Source organism: Triticum dicoccoides, chromosome 4A (assembly GCF_002162155.2).
Source record: "Triticum dicoccoides isolate Atlit2015 ecotype Zavitan chromosome 4A, WEW_v2.0, whole genome shotgun sequence".
NCBI lineage: Eukaryota > Viridiplantae > Streptophyta > Magnoliopsida > Poales > Poaceae > Triticum > Triticum dicoccoides.
This window is the reverse complement of record NC_041386.1, coordinates 325,125,577-325,149,791: the sequence shown is the minus strand read 5'-3', so window position 1 is coordinate 325,149,791 and position 24,215 is coordinate 325,125,577. Positions and strand designations below refer to the sequence as shown.

The following is a 24,215-nucleotide window of genomic DNA, read 5'->3' as shown; positions in this document are numbered from 1 at the left end:
GTGTAAGGTTGGTCCGGGCCGCTTCATCCCACGATGCCGCCGAATCAAGATAAGACTAGTAAAGGCAAGCAAATTGACAATATCGACGCCCACAACTACTTTGTGTTCTACTCGTGCATAGTAACTACGCATAGACCAAGCTCATGATGCCACTGTTGGGGAACTTAGCAGAATTTTAAAATTTTCTACGCATCACCAAGATCAATCTATGGAGTCATCTAGCAATGAGGGAGAGAGGAGTGCATTTACATACCCTTGTAGATCGCGAGCGGAAGCGTTCAAGTGAACGGGGATGATGGAGTCGTACTCGCCGTGATCCAAATCACCGATGACCAAGTGCCGAACGGACAACACCTCCGCGTTCAACACACGTACGGTTGGAAGACGTATCCTCCTTCTTGATCCAGCAAGGGGGAAGGAGAGGTTGATGAAGATCCAGCAGCACGACGGTGTGGTGGTGGATGCAGCAGGATCCCGGCAGGGCTTCGCCAAGCATAAGTGGGGAGGAGAGGTGTTACGGAGCGAGAGGGAGGCGCCAAGAGCAAGGTGCGGCTGCCCTCCCTCCCTTCCACTATATATAGGGGCTAGGGGGGCGCATGCCCCCTTGGAGATCCCATCTAAAGGGGGGGGCCCTGGGGGCAACGACCCCCTTAGGGTTTCCAACCAGGGGGGCACATGCCCCCTTGGGGGGCAACGGCCCCTAGGGTTTCCAACCCTAGGCCCCTTGGGCCCTTGGGTGGGGCGCACCAGCCCATCAGGGACTGGTTCCCACGCCACTTCAGCCCATGGGGCTCTCCGGGATAGGTGGCCCCATCCGGTGGACCCCCGGGACCCTTCCGGTGGTCCCGATACAATACCGGTAACCCCCGAAACCTTCCCGCTGGCCGAAACTGGACTTCCTATATATATAAATCTTTACCTCTGGACCATTCCGGAAGTCCTCGTGACGTCCGGGATCTCATCCGGGACTCCGAACAACTTTTGGGTTACTGCATACTAATATCTCTACAACCCTAGCGTCACCGAACCTTAAGTGTGTAGATCCTACGGGTTCGGGAGACACGCAGACATGACCGAGACGCCTCGCCGGTCAATAACCAACAGCGGGATCTGGATACCTATGTTGGCTCCCACATGCTCCTCAATGATCTCATCGGATGAACCACGATGTCGAGGATTTAATCAATCCCGTATTCAATTCCCTTTGTCAAACGGTACGTTACTTCTCCGAGACTCTATCGTCGGTATCCCAATACCTTGTTCAATCTCGTTACCGGCAAGTCACTTTACTCGTACCGTAATGCATGATCCCGTGACCAACCCCTTGGTCACATTGAGCTCATTATGATGATGCATTACCGAGTGGGCCCAGAGATACCTCTCCGTCATACGGAGTGACAAATCCCAGTCTCGATTCGTGCCAACCCAACAGACACTTTCGGAGATACCTGTAATGTACCTTTATAGTCACCCAGTTACGTTGTGACGTTTGGCACACCCAAGGCACTCCTACGGTATCCGGGAGTTGCACAATCTCATGGTCTATGGAAATGATACTTGACATTCAGAAAAGCTACAGCAAACGAACTACACGATCTTTGAGCTAAGCTTAGGATTGGGTCTTGTCCATCACATCATTCTCCTAATTATGTGATCCCGTTATCAATGACATCTAATGTCCATATTCAGGAAACCATGACTATCCTTTGATCAACGAGCTAGTCAACTAGAGGCTCACTAGGGACGCGTTGTGGTCTATGTATTCACACATGTATTACGATTTCCGGATAATACAATTATAGCATGAATAATAGACAATTATCATGAACAAGGAAATATAATAATCATTTTATTATTGCCTCTAGGGCATATTTCCAACATTTTCCCTTGTTTTGGACTCTAACTTGCATGATTTGAATGGAACTAACCCGGACTGACATTGTTTTCAGCAGAATTGCCATGGTGTTATTTCTGTGCAGAAATAAAAGTTCTCGGAATGACCTGAAAATCAATGGAGAATTATTTTGGAATATATAAAAAATACTGGAAGAAAGATCCATGTCAGGGGGCCCACGCCCTGTCCATGAGGATGGTGGGCCCGCCCTACCCCCTGGGCACGCCCCCTGCCTCGGGGCCCCCTTGACGCTCCACCGACCTCAACCTTGACTCCATATATTCAATTTCGGGGAGAAAAAAATAAGAGAGAAGGATTCATCGCGTTTTATGATACGGATCCGCCACCAAGCCCTAAACTCTCCTGGGAGGGCTGATTTGGAGTCTGTTCGGGGCTCCGGAGAGGGGAATCCGTCGCCATTGTCATGATCAACCTTCCTCCATCACCAATTTCATGATGCTCACCATCGTGCGTGAGTAATTCCATCGTAGGCTTGCTAGACGGTGATGGGTTGGATAAGATTTATCATGTAATCGAGTTAGTTTTGTTAGGGTTTGATCCCTAGTATCCACTTTGTTTTGAGATTGATGTTGCTATGGCTTTGCTATGCTTAATGCTTGTCACTAGGGCCCGAGTGCCATGATTTCAGATCTGAACCTATTATGTTTTCATGAATATATGTGAGTTCATGATCCTATCTTGCAAGTCTATAGTCACCTATTATGTGTTATGATCCGTTAACCCCGAAGTGACAATAATCGGGATACTTACCGGTGATGACCTTAGTTTTAGGAGTTCATGTATTCACTAAGTGTTAATGCTTTGGTCCGGTACTCTATTAAAAGGAGGCCTTAATATCCCTTAATTTCCATAGGACCCCGCTGCCAGGGGAGGGTAGGACAAAAGATGTCATGCAAGTTCTTTTCCATAAGCACGTATGACTATATTCGGAATACATGCCTATATTATATTGATGAACTGGAGCTAGTTCTGTGTCACCCTATGTTATGACTGTTACATGATCGATCGCATCCGGCATAATTCTTCATCACCGATCCAATGCCTACAAGCTTTTCATATATTGTTTTTCGCTTATTTACTTTTTCGTTGTTACTGTTACAATCACTACAAAACCCAAAAATATTACTTTTGCTACCGTTACCTTTTGCCTTCGTTACTACTACTATCATATTACTTTGCTACTAAATACCTTGTTGTAGATATTAAGTTTCCAGGTGTGGTTGAATTGACAACTCAGCTGCTAATACTTCAGAATATTCTTTGGCTCCCCATGTGTCGAATCAATAAATTTGGGTTGAATACTCTACCCTCGAAAGTTGTTGCGATCCCCTATACTTGTGGGTTATCAAGACTATTTTCTGGCGCCGTTGCCGGGGAGCATAGCTCTATTCTTTGAGTCACTTGGGATTTATATCTGCTTATCATTATAAAGAACTTGAAAGATCCAAGAACCAAGATTTGTCCCTCAACTGCGAGGGGAGGTAAGGAAATGACATCTAGCTCTGCACTTGATTCACCTTCTGTTTTGAGTAAACGTGCAACACCTACACCTGCTATTCATTCTGATATGTCGCATGTTATTGATGATGCCACTTCTTCTATGCATGACACTTATTGTGAAACTACTTCTATGCTTGATACTACTGTGCCACTAGGTGAATTTCTTGCTGAACAACTTGCTAGGGCTAGAGAGAATGAAATTATTGAAACTGATAATATTGATGAAAGTGCTGATGAAGATTCTCCCCCTCGGTATAAATTGGCTGTTGTTCCTGAGGGTTATGTTATGGATCAAGAAACTGCTAGAGATTTCTTAGCTTGCAATGATAGAACTGATCTTAAGAAACTATTAGCTAAGCTTAAAGAAAAATCTCTGAATGCTAGAATGAAATATGATCCTGCTTATGGTACTTCACCTATCTTTGTTACTGATAAGGATTATGATTTTTCTGTCGATCCTGAGTTAATTACTTTGGTTGAGTCTGATCCTTTCTATGGCTATGAATCTGAAACTGTTGTGGCACATCTTACTAAATTAAATGATATAGCTACCCTCTTCACTAATATTGAGAAAACTCGCTACTATTATATCCTTAAATTATTTCCGTTCTCATTAAAGGGCGATGCTAAGATATGGTTTAATTCTCTTGATCCTGGTTGTATGCGTAGTCCCCAGGATATGATTTACTACTTATGTGCTAAATATTTCCTCGCTCATAAGAAACAAGCTGCTTTAAGGGAAATATATAATTTTGTGCAAATTGAAGAAGAGAGTCTCCCACAAGCTTGGGGGAGGCTTCTCCAATTACTTAATGCTTTGCCTGATCATCCTCTCAAGAAAAATGAAATACTTGATATCTTTTATAATGGACTAACCGATGCTTCCAGAGATTACCTGGATAGTTGTGATGGGTGTGTTTTCAGGGAAAGAACTGTTGATCAAGCTAAAATTCTATTGAATAATATGTTGACTAATGAAAATAAGTGGACACTTCCTGAACCAACTCCTAAGCCAACTCCGAAGAAAAGGGGTATTCTTTTTCTCAGTCCTGAAGATATGCAAGAGGCAAAGAAATCTATGAAAGAAAAATGTATAAAGGCTGAAGATGTTAAGAATTTACCTCCTGTTGAAGAAATACATGGTCTTAATTCATCACCTATTGAAGAAACACACGGTCTTGATAACCCGACACAGGTAGTAAAGGTAAATTCTCTCTATAGATATGATAAAGCTGAAATCCCTCCTGCTAAGTTTGCTAGCCAATGTTTGGATGAATTTGATAACTTTATGGTTAAGCAAGAAGATTTTAATGCTTATGTTGGTAGACAATTGAAACATAATGCTTACATGATTGAACACTTGAGTGATTATATGGCTAGTGTTAAAGGTGAATTTAAACTTATTAGTAAACATGCTTCTATGGTTACCACTCAAGTAGAACAAGTACCTAAAGCTCAGAATGATTTGCTCAATGAATTGAATAGTAAAAATAATGACTTTGTTGTTAGAGTTGCAACTAGAGGAGGTAAGTGACTTAGGAACCTTTGTATCCTGAGGGTCATCCTATGAGAATTGAGCAAGATTCTCAGAGAATTAATATTGATGCACCTAGTCTTTCTAAAAGGAAGAGAAAGAAAATTGATAGGACTTTGCATGCTTCTAGTGAACCTGTTGTTGACACACCTGAGAATCCCAATGATATTTCTATTTATGATGCTGTAACACAGCCTGGTAATGAACATGAACCTAGTGATAATGTTAATGATGATGTTCATGTTGATGCTCAACCTAGAAATAATAATGATGAAGAAATTGAACCTGTTGTTGATCTTGATAACCCACAATCAAATAATCAACGTTATGATAAGAGAGACTTTGTTGCTAGGAAGCATGGTAAAGAAAGAGAACCATGGGTTCAGAAACCCATGCCTTTTCCTCCTAAACCATCTAAGAAAAAGGATGATGAGGATTTTGAGCGCTTTGCTGAAATGATTAGACCTATCTTTTTAAGTATGCGTTTGACTGATATGCTTAAAATGAATCTTTATGCTAGATATATGAAGGAAATTGTTACAAATAAGAGAAAGATACCGGAAGCTGAAATTTCCAGCATGCATGCTAATTATTCTTTTAAGGGTGGAATACCAAAGAAACTTGGCGATCCAGGAGTACCAACTATACCATGCTCCATTAAAAGAAACTATGTTAAAACTGCTTTATGTGATCTTGGAGCTGGTGTTAGTGTTATGCCTCTCTCTTTACATCATAGACTTGATTTGAATAAGTTGACACCTACTGAAATATCTTTGCAAATGTCTGACAAATCAACTGCTATACCTGTCGGTATTTGTGAGGATGTGCCTGTTGTGTTTGCAGACGTTACTATTTTAATGGACTTTGTTATTCTTGATATTCCCGAGGACGATAGTATGTATATTATTCTTGAAAGACCCTTTTTGAATACCGCAGGGGCTGTTATTGATTACACCAAAGGCAATGTCACTTTTCATGTTAATGGTAATGAGCATACGGTACACTTTCCGAGGAAACAACCTCAAGTCCACAATATCAATTCTATTGGAAAAATTTCAACAATTACTATTGGAGGTTTTGAATTTCCTTTTCCTACTGTCAAGAAGAAATATGATATTCTTATTGTTGGGGACATGCGTATCCCCATTGAGGTAACCTAGTGTAATGCGAAAATCATCCAGTTTCATGCAATTCGGAATGAGTTTGTTAACAAGACCTGATCAACCTTGTTAGTGGATTCCTTTTGATGAGCATGAGATGGAAAAAGTTAGAAAACACAACTCTCTGTACCCTCTTTTTACTTTCTGTTATTTATATTAAATAAAGAAAAAATAGTAATTTATGTCTGTTTTCTGAATTATGCATGCAATAAAAAATACCCAGAAAATAAATGTTCTCCAAATGCCCTGAAATTTAAATATGATATTTTTCTAGAATATTTCAGAATATCTGGCACTCAGAACACACCAGGGGGAGCAAGCACCTGGCCATGAGGGTCCAGGGCGCGCCCACCCCCCTGGGCGCGCCCCCTGCCTCATGGGCCCATGGTGGCCCCCTCCACTTATTCCAGCTACCACACACTCCTTCCTCCCAAAAAAATCACCAACCAGCTCAAACCCGAGTTCTTGCTCATCTTGCTGCCATTTTCGATCTCCTTGCTCAAAGCTCCATTCACAAAACTGCTTTGCGGGATTGTTCTTTGGTATGTGACTCCTCCAATGGTCCATTTAGTTTTTGTTATAGTGCTTTATTCATTGCAAATTTTTGCTGCTTAGGTGACCTTGTTCTTGAGCTTGCATGTCAAATTTATATGGTCAAAAGTAGTTTTAATGCATGATATATCCTCTAGGCACTTGTAGGAGTAGTTGCTATCAATTTTGTTGAGTTTGGTTCACTTTTATTTTCAATTTGCTACAAAATTCAGAAAAAGATGAAGACATTTTTGAGGGGCTCATCGAGCCAAAGCTCGAAGGATAAATAAAGTGAAGAGAACAAGAAGCCCAAGTATAATCTACCTCGCACCACGGAGGTTCGGCCGTGTGAATGGCCTTGTGATAATTTCTTGAGAGCAGCCGAGATTTATGATGATTTCTATGAATTGACTGAGAATGCAGGCCTCAACGCCTTCCTCCATGACCAACTTGAACAGTATCTCTTACTCACCAATATCTGTGTGCAAAACTTTCATTTCCATGCTAGGAGCTCACCACCTACTATGGAATTTTATTTATATGATGAGCATAAGGAGATGTCACTTCGTGATTTTTGTTGGGTTTGTTTGATCCCTTTTGAGGGCAGTGTACAGGAACCACATCGTCACGATGTGGAAGGGTTTATTGATACAATTGATGTAGGGGAAACGAGGAAGGTTTCTGATGCAAGAATTACTAGCATACATTTTCCTGTTTTACGTTACTTTGCAATATTTGCTAGTAGATGCTTAATTCATCGCGAAAACTGTGGCAACCTTAGTGCCCCTGACATTGTTATTTTGTGCCATGCCTTGTTCCGTGATGACACATTTAGTATGGGCGCTATTGTTGCAAAGCGGTTAAATCTTAACCGTACTAAGGGCCCCGTCCTTGGAAGCATCTTCGCCTCGCGCCTCGCTTCACACTTTAACATACCTATTAGGCATTATGAGAAGGAAGAGAAGTTGCTTCCTCCTGTTTTCTAGACTATAAGAGTATGGTAGCACATGATTTTATCGTTAAGAATAAGGAAAAGATGCTTAAGTACAAGCTGATATTTGATAAAAATCACCATGAGACTATTACTTTGCCTGCTCCTTCCTTGTTTGACTTATCTGTAGGTAAGTACCTTGTTCCTCCGGAGGCCATTCACGCCTACTGAAACCCCACACCAGGTACAGATCCAGAGCCGGAACCATAATTTGATCCTCAACGACAGTCTGTTTATCAGTGGAATCGGGAAGATATCGCCAACTAGTGGCACCAGGGGGATCCTTCTCATTATGACCCCAACTATTACTTTGGATATCCGCCAGGCCAGCCGTGGCCATAGACCAACTTAGGCCAAAAGCCTAAGGTTGGGGGAGTACGTATCTCTCCCCGACATTACATTCCTATTCACACACCCATGCTAGGTGTCGGTGCTTGTCAGTATCAAAACCGGCGGATCTTGGGTAGGGGGTCCCGAACTGTGTGTCTAAGGTGGATGGTAACAGGAGGCACGGAACACGATGTTTTACCTAGGTTCGGGCCCTCTTGATGGAGATAAAACCCTACGTCATGCTTGATTAATATTGATGATATGGGTAGTACAAGAGTAGATCTACCACGAGATCAGAGAGGCTAAACCCTAGAAGCTTGCCTATGGTATGATTGTTGTATATTGTTCTATCGACTAGCCTGGCTTCGGTTTATATAATGCACCAGAGGCCTAGTATAACAAGAGTCCTAGCCGAATACGCTGGTGGGGAGGAGTCCTTGTCTTGATCGCCAAGTCTTGCGGAATCTTCCTTGTATGCGGCAGCAGTCCGAACTGGCCCATGAGTATGCGGCCATGGGGGTCCTCGGCCCAATCCAACCAATCGGGAGACGACGTGATGAGTACCCCCTAGTCTAGGACACCGTCAATAGCCCCCTGAACCGGTCTTCAAGTTAGGAACGCTCCTCGATTCTTCTGAACTGTTCTTCATCATCGGCCGTCGGTCTTGAAAACTGCTTCAACAAATCTTCTCATCTTCGATCTTGAGGATCGCTGAAGTGCATCCGACGAGCTTACATGCCAGGTATCCGAGGAGCCCCTTTAAGTTTTCGGCCTTTATCAATGCCTTGTTATTTTTATGCCACACCTCGGGTTTGAAGTTATTCCCAGGCGGCAGTTTCCTCTTGCGTCCAAACCCCAACGCCGGACTGCATTCGAGGTATCTTTTGCAGCCGAGCACCAATGTCGGACTGCTTCCGAGCTCCAACGCCGAAATGTATCCGAGCTCCAACGCCGGACTGTGTCCAAGCTCCAACGCCGGACTATATCCAAGATGTCATAGATCATCTTGGTACAAAAAAGTTGGAGTTTAGCGGAGCTTAATGCTGGAAATTCCCTCTATGGAGCTAGCCGCTGGCGCCCGAGCTTTATGCCGGACTGCTTCCGAGGTGGTGCACCACCCGACAACGGGCTGGTATTTTGTGAATATTTTTTATTGGTGCAATTTATTCTCTGCCGAGATATATAACTGGTATATGTATATCCAGTAGCCCTCAAGGTGTGTGTCGGTCTAAAACCCGAGATGCACCTAAAGGAAAACATGAAACCGTTGTTCCCAGTAGCCCCTGAGACTCGGGCCGATGCGTGAAATCGTCCTGAGGATCAACTCCTAGCTCAGCAGCATACATAGGAAAAAAACGCAATGTAATATATTAGAGATAATAGTGATCGCTGAACGGGCCCTTGAGAGAGGGTCTTGAAAAGTTGCCGTAATTTATTTAGCTTGACGCCGGATAGGTCCAAATGGTACCTATTGTTATCCGAAGACACGTTTGCCCACAGTTCGGTCAAGCCGAAGACTTGGCATTTGGAATTTTCTGCATTGAAATAGGCAATGCAGTAGCCCCCGAGACACTGGTCAGGTGGCAACACCAGATCAGGGGATCAATGTGCCCCTTTAAGTTTTGTAAATAATGAGCGCAAAGCCCAGTAGCCCCCGAGCCTTAATGTGGGCACGGGTGGCCGAATTAAGGATCGATATCCAGAGTAAAATCACAAATTATGTGTAATTATTCTATGTATCCAAGTACTTTACATCATTATTTTGAATCCATTGTGACTGTTTATCAGTTGAAAGTGGCCCATTGTTGGCTTCTACCCTTGGTAGATACTATGCAGGGTGTTTCCGCACTAACAAAACAACCCTTAGCCGATGTCTCGGTGCCCGGAGGCGGTTGTGTTAGCAGAAATGAAGCAATCAGATATGCGGGCTTTATAACTTTCCCTTAGTCATAGGAGCTTTAAACTAGGAAAGCTAGCTATGAGCCCCTGGTTACTATTCGGCGACATCCAAGGTCAAGCCGTAAACACTTCAGCCAATGTTATGAATGGCCCATCATTTAATATAGTCATCGGATCGCTGACCAGTTTACGCCTATTGTGATCGTCAGTTTTCGGCTTTCTCCACTGAGGTGCTTGACCATGCAAGCTGGAAGCACAATCGCAGTGGTTCTCCCTTTGCACACCTAGCCGAACAAAGCGGAACGTAGGAGGCAAGCACAGGACCCAGGCAACCCAACTATTGACCGAAGACACAATTCGAAACCGATGCATATATAGCAATATCCGAGAATGTTTTTGCCGGATCCCTAAAGGTGTCCTGCGTTGCACTGCGAGACTAATGTTGGAAACGCACAAATAGTATAAAAGTGCCATAGGCTTGGAAAACCAAAAAATGTCAAAAAAAATCGACGTCCGAACTAGATCAATTGTTCGGTGCCAATCAGAAAATTGGACTTTAAAAAAAGTGCTTCTATCGTGCTTTAACATGACACATCCTATCTCAAGACTTTAAGCGGGTCAGCCTACGGCTTCAACCTCCTATCCCGAAGGCGGAGTACTTCTCATTAGGCCAGTTTAGCACACTAAACTCTAGCGGCTTTGAGAGAGAAATTAGTCACCCTGGCTAGTGACCACACACTCGTGTCGAAAAAAGGAGTGATGAATAATAATAGTAATAAAAACTTTGCAACAACTAAGAAGAAGAACACTTATTATAAAACGGCTCATATAAATTTAAGATCCCCCAAGTGACTTGGGTACAAGAATTTTATGTATAATGATTGTATGTACCGAAGTACTAATATCATATCTTTGTTCACCCGAACATTAAACGCGTCTTAACCGACCGCCGGCTTCTCCCTCTTCGGTCAAGGACCGAAAAGTGTTATGTACTCCACCTGTCGAGAATATCGACAGTGTTTCTGATAACCAGGCAACAGGGCCACAAGGCTGTAACAGACAAAGCACGCTCATGGAACTTATGCTATATTACAGACGAAGTGTAAGAAGCATCTTCGAAGAAAATAGTACCCCCACCGATACCTTTCTTCGGTGCTCATTATTACTATGAGACTTGTGCAATAGATTTTTTCTACTCATGAGTTCCGTTGTGTGCCGACCATGATTGAAAACAATAAGAGCGCTAGCTTTTGGCTTCATCCAGTCTGAGGTCAGAGCTCGGAGGACCCGGTCATGACAATCGCAGAGGTGCTCCCTTTACTCCCTAGCCGAACAATCGGGAACGTAGGGGTAAGCACAGGAGCCAGGCAACCCATCTTGCAAGCTTAAGTCAATATGGTGCATATTGTGGCGTAATACACGAACAAGGAACGAAGCCGTACAAGTATAATCGTATGCAAGAGGAAAAGCTTCATAAAGGAAGCCCCCAAATAAACCGGGTATTTGAATTTGTGCGTCACAAACAAAGTTTGGACAAGGAAATTTTTACAAGCAACTTTTTTTCCAAAAGGTATAATGCTTGGTCGAACCGAACACAAGTTAAAAATTTAAAACTTGGAGCATGAAGGTAACTTAGCTGGTTAATGTGTTCGGCATTGACGACGCAGTCCGAGCTTGATGCGGGACAAGGTTCCATCCCCCAAGCCGGTCCCGAGGTGGCGGAGCAAAGAGCTCGGCACTCCGAAGTTGTGACATAGCACGGTCAATGCAGGCTGGCAGAGTGATGCCGAAGTCCCCGGCATGGGGTAATGAAGTGTTGACGAAGCCCCCCGTCCAGCCGAGGTGACGCCAAAGGATATAGTCCGGCTGGATCATTTTCCTGTGCACAAAAAATAGTGCAAACCGGAGATAATAGTAATAATAATTAAAAAAAATCATTGCATAATAAATAATTTATGAAAAGTGAGTAATAAAAGATATGGCCTGGCACCGAAGTCAATGTCGATGCAGGGCGTCAGCGTGATGCGGTAAAGACGTGGCAAAGCCTGAATTCACAGGTCGGTCCGAGTTCCAGATGCGGCGTTCGCCGGACTATGTACGGAAACAGACCGAACCACCATGCGGCCACCATTTGATAGACCTGCGTACATATGATGGACAAACCAGAGTAATAATTCTTTGGGAAAAATGAACCCAAACAAGAAAAAAATATAGGATTAATATCACCTGGTTTATTTGTTGTAGCAATCCGAAGAAAGGTGATTCCCAAAATTGGGACTCGATCCGCGCACCCATTGCCTGATGGGTGATAAAGCGACGGCATGGCGATGCTAGCAAAGGTTGGCTTGCCGAGGCAAAGCCCTCGGTCCAGCTAACGTGACGGAGCTGGTCGGCTAGTGATGCCGAAGTCTCCGGAGTATAGGTTGATGAAGAGATGGCGAAGCCCCCAGTCCAGCCGAGATGTCGAAGCCTCGATGTTAGCCGATGAGTCAAAGTAGGTCAGCATGATGGACACCGGATTGAAGAAGCAACAGTGCGGCCCTGCCGATGCAGGTCGTGACATGGTCGATGCCGGCTTGATGAAGTGACCGTGCGGCGATGCCGGACTCTTGTTCGGCTTGCCGAGATGATGATCCAAAGAAGTTGAGCTCGGCGAAACAAAGTGACGACGCGTCTAGCGCAGGTCGGCAGCCGTGGAGCAATATTGCCGAACTGGTTTGACACCAGCATGATGTTGAAGTTTATGTTCAAAAGATTTTGAAGTTAGTGGGATGTGTTCAGGAACAAAACACAACACCCCATACAAAACTTCCTCCAAAAAGGATGTCCGAAATCCCGTTCATAAAAAAGATGAACTCGGGTCGGATTCGTTTTCGTGCAGAAAACAAATGTGAAAAGTGATGCACTAATCGAAAGGTTCCTGGAGTTTGGACGGTCGGATCGAGCTGAAATTTTGAGGGGTGATAGATATAGGAATTCCACAGTAGATCAACGGTTGGATCTTCCAAAGGACGTCCGAGCTAGAAGCCGGACACCACACCCGAAACTCGTCCAGATTTGAAAGGGCTCCGGTATATCGTAGATTGTGAGAGATTCCTCCATCGGAACTCGATGAAATTTTGCGTGGTTGTTGTAGACTTAATTTCACACAATTCCACCAAAGGAGTCGTCAAAGCGATGCTCAAAGAGGTGGTGGCAGCGAATACAAGTTCGTAGTTCAGAGAAACAACACAGTCGCCCGAGGGCAATGTTGACGTTGAGCCCCCGAGCTCCATGAATGATTCCTCCATGATCTTGATAGAGATCGGAGTTGATGTTGATGATGGCCCTCGTCCGAACATGACGATCAGAGATGGAGTACGGTCCTTGGTCGAGCCAAGGTGACCAATCAAGCCGGCGACGAAGATGTCAACATCGTAGTTGACCTGCAGATGAGCCATCGATCCTTTTGCCGATCACACAGCGGAACTCTCAATAAAAGCACCAATGTCGGTGTCAAAACCGGTGGATCTCGGGTAGGGGGTCCCGAACTGTGCATCTAAGGCGGATGGTAACAGGAGGCAGGGAACATGATGTTTTACCCAGGTTCGAGCCCTCTTGGTGGAGGTAAAACCCTACGTCCTGCTTGATTAATATTGATGATATGGGTAGTAGAAGAGTAGATCTACCACGATATCAGAGAGGCTAAACCCTAGAAGCTAGTCTATGGTGTGATTGTTGAATATTGTTCTATCGACTAGCCTGACCTCGGTTTATATAATGCACCAGAGGCCTAGGATAACAAGAGTCCTAGCCGAATACGCCGGTGGGGAGGAGTCCTTGTCTTGATCGCCAAGTCTTGTGGAATCTTCCTTGTATGCGGCAGTTGTCCGAACTAGCCCATGAGTATGCAGCCATGGGGGTCCTCGACCCAATCCAACTGATTGGGAGACGACGTGATGAGTACCCCCTAGTCCAGGACACCGTCAGTGCTCATACTTTTTACTTGTATCATCCATGCTAGTTTACTTCCCTTTTTATGCTTTCTACTTGTGTGTTTGATAAACTTTAAGAAAAACCAAAAAAATAGTTGTAGCTTTTAATTAGTTTACTTCCCATGCTTGTAGTAGTAGTAACTAAAAAGAAAACCCAAAAAGATTTCTCGTTCTTCTTTTGCTTGTTGGGAGCTTTCCCGTGTAAATAGTTTTATTTCTTTTCTTGTTCTTTGGGGTCGAGAGGAGAAGACCATAATGAGAATGTTGAGTGGCTCTCTTATGCATTATTGTTGATCTAACAAAGAGCCCATATTACCTTGTCTTCTCTCTTTAATTGAATGCTTGCAGATTCCAGCTTGGTCCAATGCACGTGCACTATTATTATTATCCGCACTATTCGGTCGTGCAAGTGAAAGGCAATAATGATGATTATATGATCAACTTATTGAGATGAGAAAAGCTGGTATGAACTTGACCTCTCTTGTTTTTCTAAATATGATTAGTTCATCATTCCTGATTCAGCCTATTATGCAAGAAACATGTTTGCAATGACAATTTGAGATTATAGTTGCTTATGCCATGCTTAATTAGCTAGGAGCTTATAATGGTTTACCTTGCATGCCAACATGCTATTAAATGGTTGTGATGTGGTATGATAGGGTGGTATCCTCTTTTGAACGATTCGAGTGGCTTGACTTGACACGTGTCCACACATGTAGTTGAAACAAAATCAACATAGCCTCCACGATATTTATGTTCATGGTGCATTATATCCTACTCATGCTTGCATTCGATGTTGATTAATTTTAATGCATGTTCGTGACTGTTGTCACTCTCTAGCTGGTCGCTTCCCAGTCTTTTTCTAGCCTTCACTTGTACTAAGCGGGAATACTGCTTGTGCATCCAATTACATAAACCCCAAAGTTGTTCCATATGAGTCCACCATACCTACCTATATACGGTATCTATCTGTTTCCGAGTAAATTTGTATGTGCCAAACTCTAAACCTTCAAATAAACATTTTGTTTTGTATGCTCGAAGAGCTCATGTATCAACTAGGGATCTCTGTATCTTCCGTGCTAGGCGGGTTATTCTCAAGAGGAGTGGACTCCGCTCCTCACTCACGAGAAAATGGCTGGTCATCGAGATGCCCAGTCCCATGCTTTATGCAAATCAAATAAAAATAACTGCAAACAAAACTCCCCCGAGACACTTGTTAGTTGGAGGCACTCGTTGTTTCGAGCAAGCCATGGATTGATGCTTGTTGGTGAGGGGGAGTATAAACTTTACCATTCTGTTTGGGAACCGCCTATAATGTGTGTAGCATGGAAGATATCGAGATCTCTCGGTTGTTATGTTGACATTCAATGTATACCACTCAAAATATTATTCATATATATTTCAAAACCGAGCTCTGGCACCTCTACAAATCCCTACTTCCCTTTGCGAAGGGCCTATCTATTTACTTTTATGTTGAGTCATCATCTTCTTATTAAAAAGCACCAGTTGGAGAGCACAGCTGTCATTTGTATCCATTACTGTTAGTTTACATTGAGTATGACTTGACTGGATCTCTTTTACCATGAATTACAATGTCTAGTCAGTCCTTGATCTTTAAAGGTGCTCCGCATTTATGTTTTGCAGTCTCAGAAAGGGCTAGCGAGATACCATCTTGTCATATCATATTATGATTGTTTTGAGAAAGTGTTGTCATCCGAGATTTATTATTATTGCCCGCTAGTTGATTATGCCATTGATATGAGTAAACATGAGACCTAAATGTTATTGTGAACATGGTTAGTTCATAATCTTTGCTCAAAACTTGAATGCTGGCTTTACATATTTAGAACAACAAGAGTAAACAGAGTTTGTAAAAGTTTTTCTTTATCACTTTCAGTTTATCAACTAAATTGCTTGAGGACAAGCAAAGGTTTAAGCTTGGGGGAGTTGATACGTCTCCGTCGTATCAACTTTTCCAAATACTTTTGCCCTTGTTTTGGATTCTAACTTGCATGATTTGAATGGAACTAACCCGAACTGACGCTGTTTTCAGCAGAATTGCCATGGTGTTATTTTTGTGCAGAAATAAAAGTTCTTCGAATGACCTGAATATCAACAGAGAATTATTTTGGAATATATAAAAATATTGGAAGAAAGATCCACGTCAGGGGACCCACGCCCTGTCCATGAGGGTGGGGGCGTGCCCTACCCACGTAGGCGCGCCCCCTGCCTCGTGGCCCCCCTGACGCTCCACCGACCTCAACCTTGACTCCATATATTCACTTTCAGGGAGAAAAAAAACAGAGAGAAGGATTCACCGCGTTTTACGATATGGAGCCGCCGCCAAGCCCTAAACTCTCTCGGGAGGGCTGATCTGGAGTCCGTTCGGGGCTCCGGAGAGGCGAATCCATCACCATCGTCATCATCAACCTTCCTCCATAACCAATTTCATGATGCTCACCGCCATGCGTGAGTAATTCCATTGTAGGCTTGCTGGACGGTGATGGGTTGGATAAGATTTATCATGTAATCGAGTTAGTTTTGTTAAGGGTTGATCCCTAGTATCCACTATGTTCTGATATTGATGTTGCTATGACTTTGCTATGCTTAATGCTTGTCACTAGGGCCCGAGTGCCATGATTTCAGATCTGAACCTATTATGTTTTCATGAATATATGTGAGTTCTTGATCCTATCTTGCAAGTCTATAGTCACCTATTATGTGTTATGATCCGTTAACCCCGAAGTGACAGTAATCGGGATACTTACCGGTGATGACCGTCGTTTGAGGAGTTCATGTATTCACTAAGTGTTAATGCTTTGGTCCGGTACTCTATTAAAAGGAGGCCTTAAGATGCCTTAGTTTCCAATAGGACCCCGCTGCCATGGGAGGGTAGGACAAAAGATGTCATGCAAGTTCTTTTCCATAAGAATGTATGACTATATTCGGAATACATGCCTACATTATATTAATGAACTGGAGCTAGTTCTGTGTCACCCTATGTTATGACTATTACATGATCGATCGCATCCGGCATAATTCTCCATCACCGATCCAATGCCTACGAGCTATTCATATATTGTTCTTCGCTTATTTACTTTTCTGTTGCTACTGTTACAATCACTACAAAACCCAAAAATATTACTTTTGCTACCGTTACCTTTTGCCACCGTTACCACTACTATCATATTACTTTGCTACTAAATACCTTGCTATAGATATTAAGTTTCCAGGTGTGGTTGAATTGACAACTCAGTTGCTAATACTTGAGAATATTCTTTGGCTCCCCTTGTGTCGAATCAATAAATTTGGGTTGAATACTGTACGCTCGAAAATAGTTGCGATCCCGTATACTTGTGGGTTATCATTGCTGTTGATCCAAAGCACGTTGTGCACCAAAGAGGTGGCTCTTTGTGACGTAGGAGTTCATATCGTCGTCGTGCTCAATGAAGAGTGAGTTGGTAGAAGTACTTGGCCTATCCATCATTGCAAGAGAAGAATGTGAGTCGTAGAAAGAGAAGAACGAATACCAAATGTACCTTGATCGAAGTTGAAAGTGGATCAATGATCACTCCAATGTGGACAAGGAAATAGCACAATTGGTACCAATTCTTGTCGGTTTCTCACACCTACACAAGTAAAAGCTTATGGTGGAGCTTGGTTAGGATGGTAGCACAAAATTTGATGCAATTGTAAATGAGCTTTAATAATGTTGGAAAAGATTCGCAAGATTGAAATGCAACAAGTAGACCAAGCAAAGTAATGTACACAGAAACACACACGCAAAGAGATAAGTGGGGTTGGGCAACCACTACAAGAAATGTGTTAATCCATGACGGATACAAACAGTCACATATATGCGCAAGACCGTCAAGGTAGATCGTCCGTGACGGACCTGAAATTCATCATGTATATCGCGTCACAATTTGACCATCATGCACTCCATGATGGATCGACTGTACTGTCATGGATCCTTGATGGTTCTTGACTGTCACAGTTTACTATCAGATAACAGGGTAATCATGTACTCCACATCATCATCTGACATGGCTGCCAACGTGGATCTGACATGGCGGCCCATGTAGTAGTCGGCCCAATTAGGATTTGGGCCCACCAAATTTCATCTCGTCAAGACCATCGGCCCATGTTTTGATGAACCTCATAAGAATTTTAGCCCATTAAATTTCAGATCAGTCAAGGGCCCACTAATTGCAATTGAGACATAGCCCATGACTTCATTTCTTTTGATCCATGGAAAATTAAGTCAATAAAAGAATTGTGATTAAATACACTCATTGCCTGATAGAATATAACATATAAATAACATTTTAATCAAAAAAGTAAGAAATACACAGCAAAAAATGGAATTACAGATTATATTTTTCCAGATCAGGCCTACTACTCTACACGGAGCTATACTATTCTGCATCCACCATATCAAGCGCCACCGAGCGCTCGCGAGACATCAATCAGACTTCATCGCCATGCCATGGATCTGGCAAACTTCTTTAAAATAAAATTAAAATAAAGACGATGCTGGAGACGCCCTTGTCGAGGCATTCGCTGCTGCTGCTCGTGTTGGAGGCGCCGGTGTGGGTGCGTCACATCAAGGCGAGGAGGAGGCCAGCCATCGGTAGCGCTGGATCCCGTGACCAAGATCGACGACATCAGAGTGGCGGACGAACCAGGCGAGGCAGGGAGGTCGGGAATGGGCCGCCGGCATCCGGATCCGTCCGGATTAGGCCAGCTACCGACGAGTTTGAAGGAGAATGATGGCTGGAAGGTAACCTCGGGTGACGCCATGGGCGCTCGGCCTCCATTGCTGCAAGGAGAGGCAGGGAGAGATGAGAGACGAGAGCAACCGAAAGAGAGGCAGCGCGAGGCGGGGCACACCGGCGTGCTACGGTGGGAGGCGCGGGCGATGGCCCGTCTCGCAGCCGACTGCGGCCGGGTGGGGAGAGCCTAGAAGGTACTCGAGTGCGGCTGCTGCTGGTATGGTGCTCGTGTTTGTGTGAGAGGATAAGGTATCAACGAAATCACAAATAGATAGTAGAAAGAGTAGGAACCGTCGGATCGATTAAGAATGAACGATGGAGAAGCACGATCCGTGGGAGGCCTGGTTCGACCAATCAGAATGTAGCAGGCTAAAGAAAATCTTCGGCTAATATAATAGAGTCCGGTGTGTTTACTTAAACTAGATCGCAGCTTAGTATAAACCTAGATCGATCATCCCCCACCCCCTCCCACCGATCCAACCCTCTCCAGCCGCCACCCCTGGTTGCCCATGCTGTTGTTCTGCTCCGCCCCTTCTATGGTGTGTTCCTCCCCTCCATCCCTGCTACTGTTGTTCTCTTCCTCTCTCCTGGTTGTTGCTCCTGCTGTTGTGCTCCTCCCCTGGTTGATGTGGCTGCTGGTGTGCTCCTCCCCTTGTTGTTGTTGCTGCTGCTGCTGAGCACTTGTTGTAACGCCCCGAGACCGATGTGCCAGGTGTCGTCCAGTTATTCGCTGTTGTTGCCTTGTCATTGCTTGCGTGCCACACATTGCATATCATGTCATCATGTTCATTTCATTTGCATACATGTTCATCTCATGCATCCGCGCATTTTCCCCGTTGTCCGTTTTGCATTCCGGTGCTCCTATGTCACCCGATGCCCCTTTCTACCTCCTTTCGTGTGTGGGGGTTAAACATTTCCGGATTGGACCGAGACTTACCAAGCAGCCTTGGTTTACTACCGGTAGACCGCCTGTCAAATTTCGTACCATTTGGACTTCGTTTGATGCTCCAACGGTTAACCGAGGGAACCAAAAGGCCTCGTGGGTGTTGCAGCCCAACACCCCTCCATTTTGTCCCAAAACCCACCAAAACCCTCTCCATCACCTAGAGCGTTCGATCACGATCGCGTGGCCGAAAACCGCACCTCATTTGGAGCTTCCTAGCTCCCTCTACCTCTATAAATAGACCCCTTAATTTTTGTTTTCGGATCTTTTCCTCGAAACCCTAGCCATCTCCCTCCTCGCGCCGCCGGACACGTCCATCCCACACCGGACATGTCCGTCGGACGCGTCACTCCGGCGGATCTACGCCGCCACGTCGCCTCCTCCGCCGCCCGAACCAACCAGCTCCTCGCCTCCTCAGCGCGCCTCCTCCCTCTCTCTCCTCCCGCGCCCGCCGCCGGCCTGCGGAGCCCAGGTAGGGCCCGCCCGGCCCGGATCAAGCGCCACCGCCCGGAGATGCCGCGCGAGCTCGTAGCCGCGCCGCCCTCCTCGCCGCCTCCGCCGCCAGGGCGCTTTCTCCGCCGCCTCGCGCCCGGCTCGCCGGCCGGAGATCACGCCGGCCAGCCACCGCGAGCCACCCCGCCTCGGACCATCTCCCGCCGCCCGACATCACCGCGGAGGACGCCGACACCGCCACCAACTCCGACCGGCCTCCTCCTCGCCTCCTCACCGCCTCTCCCTCGTACTCCGGCGATGATGAGCAAGTCCGGCCACCACCGCGGCCATTTCCGGCGATCCTTGAAGTCCGTGCCCGAAACCCTAGATCTGTTTCTCGGAGGTATAAAATCTCCTAAGTCCCCGAGATTTCCATGTTTCAAATGCCATGTTCATCATGTCGTAACTTTGCATCCGTAGCTCCGATTCATGCATATAGCATATCAAAATGTTCGCCTCAGAGAGTACAACATTTTCATTTGAGCTCATCTTGATGCCCGAAATACTGTTGGAAGAGTGCTATTTGAGTTAATTGTCAGATCTGCTGCACCAAATAGCTATTTGTCATTTTTGCCATGATTAATGTGTGCATGATATGCTCCTGAGCTCTACATGAGTTTTGTTATATGCCTTGCCATCTTTACAGAGGTGCTATCCATATATTTTTGTGATGTGTGTGGTGACTAGCACAAGCTTGCAAAGTGGTGCATTCATTAATGCTGATTTCAGGGACTTAGCAATTCCACCAAGTCCTTGAGCTGTTCTTATCAATATGCCATATGTTCATGTTGTTTCCTAGTGATCCGTGCCTCTTTTGAGGATGATCAGTAAGGATGATTTGTTAATATTGTGGTGCTCTATCCATACATGTCTTTGTTTGAAATTATGGAGCACCCTAGCTTGAGTCAATCGAGCTCTACTTCCGCTATTTCGTGAATCTGGGCAGATTGTCTACTTGTTAGCAATTTTGCCGAGGATGTTGTAGTTGATCCGTGCATTCTATGTTATTGTTCTTGCCATGTCTAGCTTGTATGTTGTGTATTCTTGATGGGTGCATGCTTAGATTGTCATGCCTTGCTCTATAGTGAGTGCATCGAGCTCGTTAACATGTCTACTTGATATTTGTTTTGCATGCTCCAGTTTTTCACAAAGTCTGTGATCTGATTAAGTTTTTGCCATGTTCACATGCTTGCACTTGTATTTTCTGATCCCTTTTGGCTCAAGGTCACTAAGGGACTTTTGTTAAACTATTTGAGTATCTCCATGCCATGCCTTGCTTTGCCATGTTAAGTTCCTGTAGCATATAATTTTCTTGCTCCAAAGTGTGCTACCTGATCTGAAATTCCAGACAAGTGTTAATTTCACTAAGTCTGAGATCTGTTTACCAATTACACTTTTGCCATGCTTGTTTGAACCTGTTAATGGATGAATTGGCCGTAGCTCAGTGTTACTCTTTTGTGAAACTTCCTGAGTGGATCCCTGCCATGTTTGAGTGCTGTAGCATGTTTGTCTTGTTGCATTTAGATGGCTACTTGCTGTTTATCGCAGACCGGTGCCATATTTGTTTTGCTTGCCATTTCCAAACCGTGCATCCGATTTCGGTGTTCTTTATATCGATTTCAACCGAAATCACCTCATCTTTCCAGTGGCACTCTTGGATTTCCAAGTTGAGGCTAGGTTCAATCACTCCTCGTCAAATCATGCATATGCATCACATACCGCATCGCGCATATCATACCATGTTCATGTGTTGGTTGTTTACTATGTTGTGTGCTTCTTTCTGGTGTTTGCTTCTTCGGGTTGGTTCCGATAACGTCTCGTTTGTGATGACCCATTCATCTACGTCCGTTTGTCTTCTTCATGGACTCATTCTTCTTCCTTGCGGGATTTCAAGCAAGATGACCATACCCTCGAAATCACTTCTATCTTTGCTTGCTAGTTGCTCGCTCTTTTGCTATGCCTATGCTGCGAAACCTACCACTTGCTTAGCATGCCTCCCATATTGTTGAACCAAGCCTCTAACCCACCTTGTCCTAACAAACTGTTGTTTGGCTATGTTACCGCTTTGCGCAGCCCCTCTTATAGCGTTGTTAGATGCAAGTGAAGATTGAAATTTGTTCCTTGTTGGAACATGGTGATGTTGTTCCTTGTTGGAACATGTTTACTTGTTGGGATATCACAATATCTCTTATTTAATTAATGCATCTATATACTTGGTAAAGGGTGGAAGGCTCGGCCTTATGCCTGGTGTTTTGTTCCACTCTTGCCGCCCTAGTTTCCGTCATATCGGTGTTATGTTCCCGGATTTTGCATTCCTTACGCGGTTGGGTAATAATGGGAACCCCTTGACAGTTCGCCTTGAATAAAACTCCTCCAGCAATGCCCAACCTTGGTTTTACCATTTGCACTAACAACCTACCACCTTCCCTTGGGTTCTGCAGACTCAAGGGTCATCTTATTTTAACCCCCCCGGGCAAGTGCTCCTCTGAGTGTTGGTCCAAACTAGAGCCCCTTGCAGCGCCACCTCAGGGAAACTCGAGGGCTGGTTTTAGTTATACGGACTGCTCATCTGAGTGTGCCCCGAGAACGAGATATGTGCAGCTCCTATCGGGATTTGTCGGCACATTCGGGCGGTGTTGCTGGACTTGTTTTACCATTGTCAAGAATGTCTTGTAACTGGGATTCTGAGTCTGATCGGGTCTTCCCACTAGAAGGAATATCCTTCGTTGACCGTGAGAGCTTGTTATGGGCTAAGTTGGGACACCCCTGCAGGGATTTGAACTTTCGAAAGCCGTGCCCGCGGTTATGGGCAGATGGGAATTTGTTAATGTCCGGTTGTAGAAAACCTGAACTTGACCTTAATTAAAATTCATCAACCGCGTGTCTAACCGTGATGGTCTCTTTCCGGCGGAGTCCGGAAAGTGAACACGGTGTTGGAGTTATGCTTGACGTAGGTTGTTCTAGGATCACTTCTTGATCATACTTTTATCGACCGTGCTCTGCCTTCTCTTCCCGCTCTCATTTGCGTATGTTAGCCACCATATATGCTAGTCGCTTGCTGCAGCCCCGCCTCATTCCTTTTACCTTACCCATAAGCTTAAATAGTCTTGATCGCGAGGGTGCGAGATTGCTGAGCCCCCGTGGCTCACAGATACTTCCAAAACCAGCTTGCAGGTGCCGATGAGTCCGTGCAGATGACGCAACCAAGCTCAGGAGGAGCTCGATGAAGATCTTGTCCTTTGTGTTGTTTCGTTCTAGTTGATCAGTAGTGGAGCCCAGTTGGGGTCGATCGGGGACCTTGTCACATTTGGGGTTCTTCTTTTATTTTGGTTCCGTAGACGGACCTTGATTGTATTTTGATGTTGTAATGCTTTATTCATGTAATTGTGTGAAGTGGCGATTGTAAGCCAACTATGTATCTCTTTCCCTTATGTATTACATGGGTTGTGTGAAGATTACCTCACTTGCGACATTGCTTTCAATGCGGTTATGCCTCTAAGTCATGCTTCAACACGTGGGAGATATAGCCGCATCGAGGGCGTTACACTTGTGCTCCTCCCCTGGCTGCTGCATAACTCACGTCGACTCTTCGCCATGTCGACTCATCGAACATGAGTCTAGACTAGTCTAGAGTCCCCCCCCCCCCTGAGCGACTCATCGACTCGAAAACATTGGCATCGATCTCTTCACCTTCAAACTACACCAGTTCTCTATTGAAACCATGTGTCTTCCTCAGAGATGGTTCGATTTCTAAGCAATGTACGTCATAATTGTTGCAAAACTTTCTCAAATTTCTACCATGCCCTATAGGGCTCATATGATGGGACCATGCCAATTTTCATGCTTTTCAGAGTTCATTGTTATTTTTTTGAATTAAAAAACCAAATAACTCCATGTTCACGATCGCGTTTTGGCACAATCTTGTTTGGATTTCCTTTCCTTTTCTTGTATAACGCTTGAACAAAGACTCAATGACACCAATATGATATTTCAACCCAATTTTTCCAACCTTTTCAACCACTTGCATTTCAAATTTGAATTATGTCAGCTAAATGCATTTAATGGCTTAAATATAGCAAACGGGCTCCGAAAAATGCCACATTTTTACATGAATCATGTAATGATGTATCTTCTGTGTAGAAAAAAAATTAATGCAATCGGGCTCCAAAAA

At 44.6% G+C, this 24,215-nt stretch overlaps 1 long non-coding RNA gene across 1 annotated transcript; it reads right to left on the bottom strand.

The window, feature by feature from the left end:
- Positions 1–18,134: 18,134 nt before the first annotated feature.
- Positions 18,135–18,829, bottom strand: LOC119288893. The gene is made up of 2 exons (XR_005141336.1): positions 18,728–18,829; positions 18,135–18,656 (listed from the first exon to the last, which is right to left on the bottom strand). It is a non-coding gene; the product is annotated as an uncharacterized LOC119288893 (long non-coding RNA).
- Positions 18,830–24,215: the final 5,386 nt, after the last annotated feature.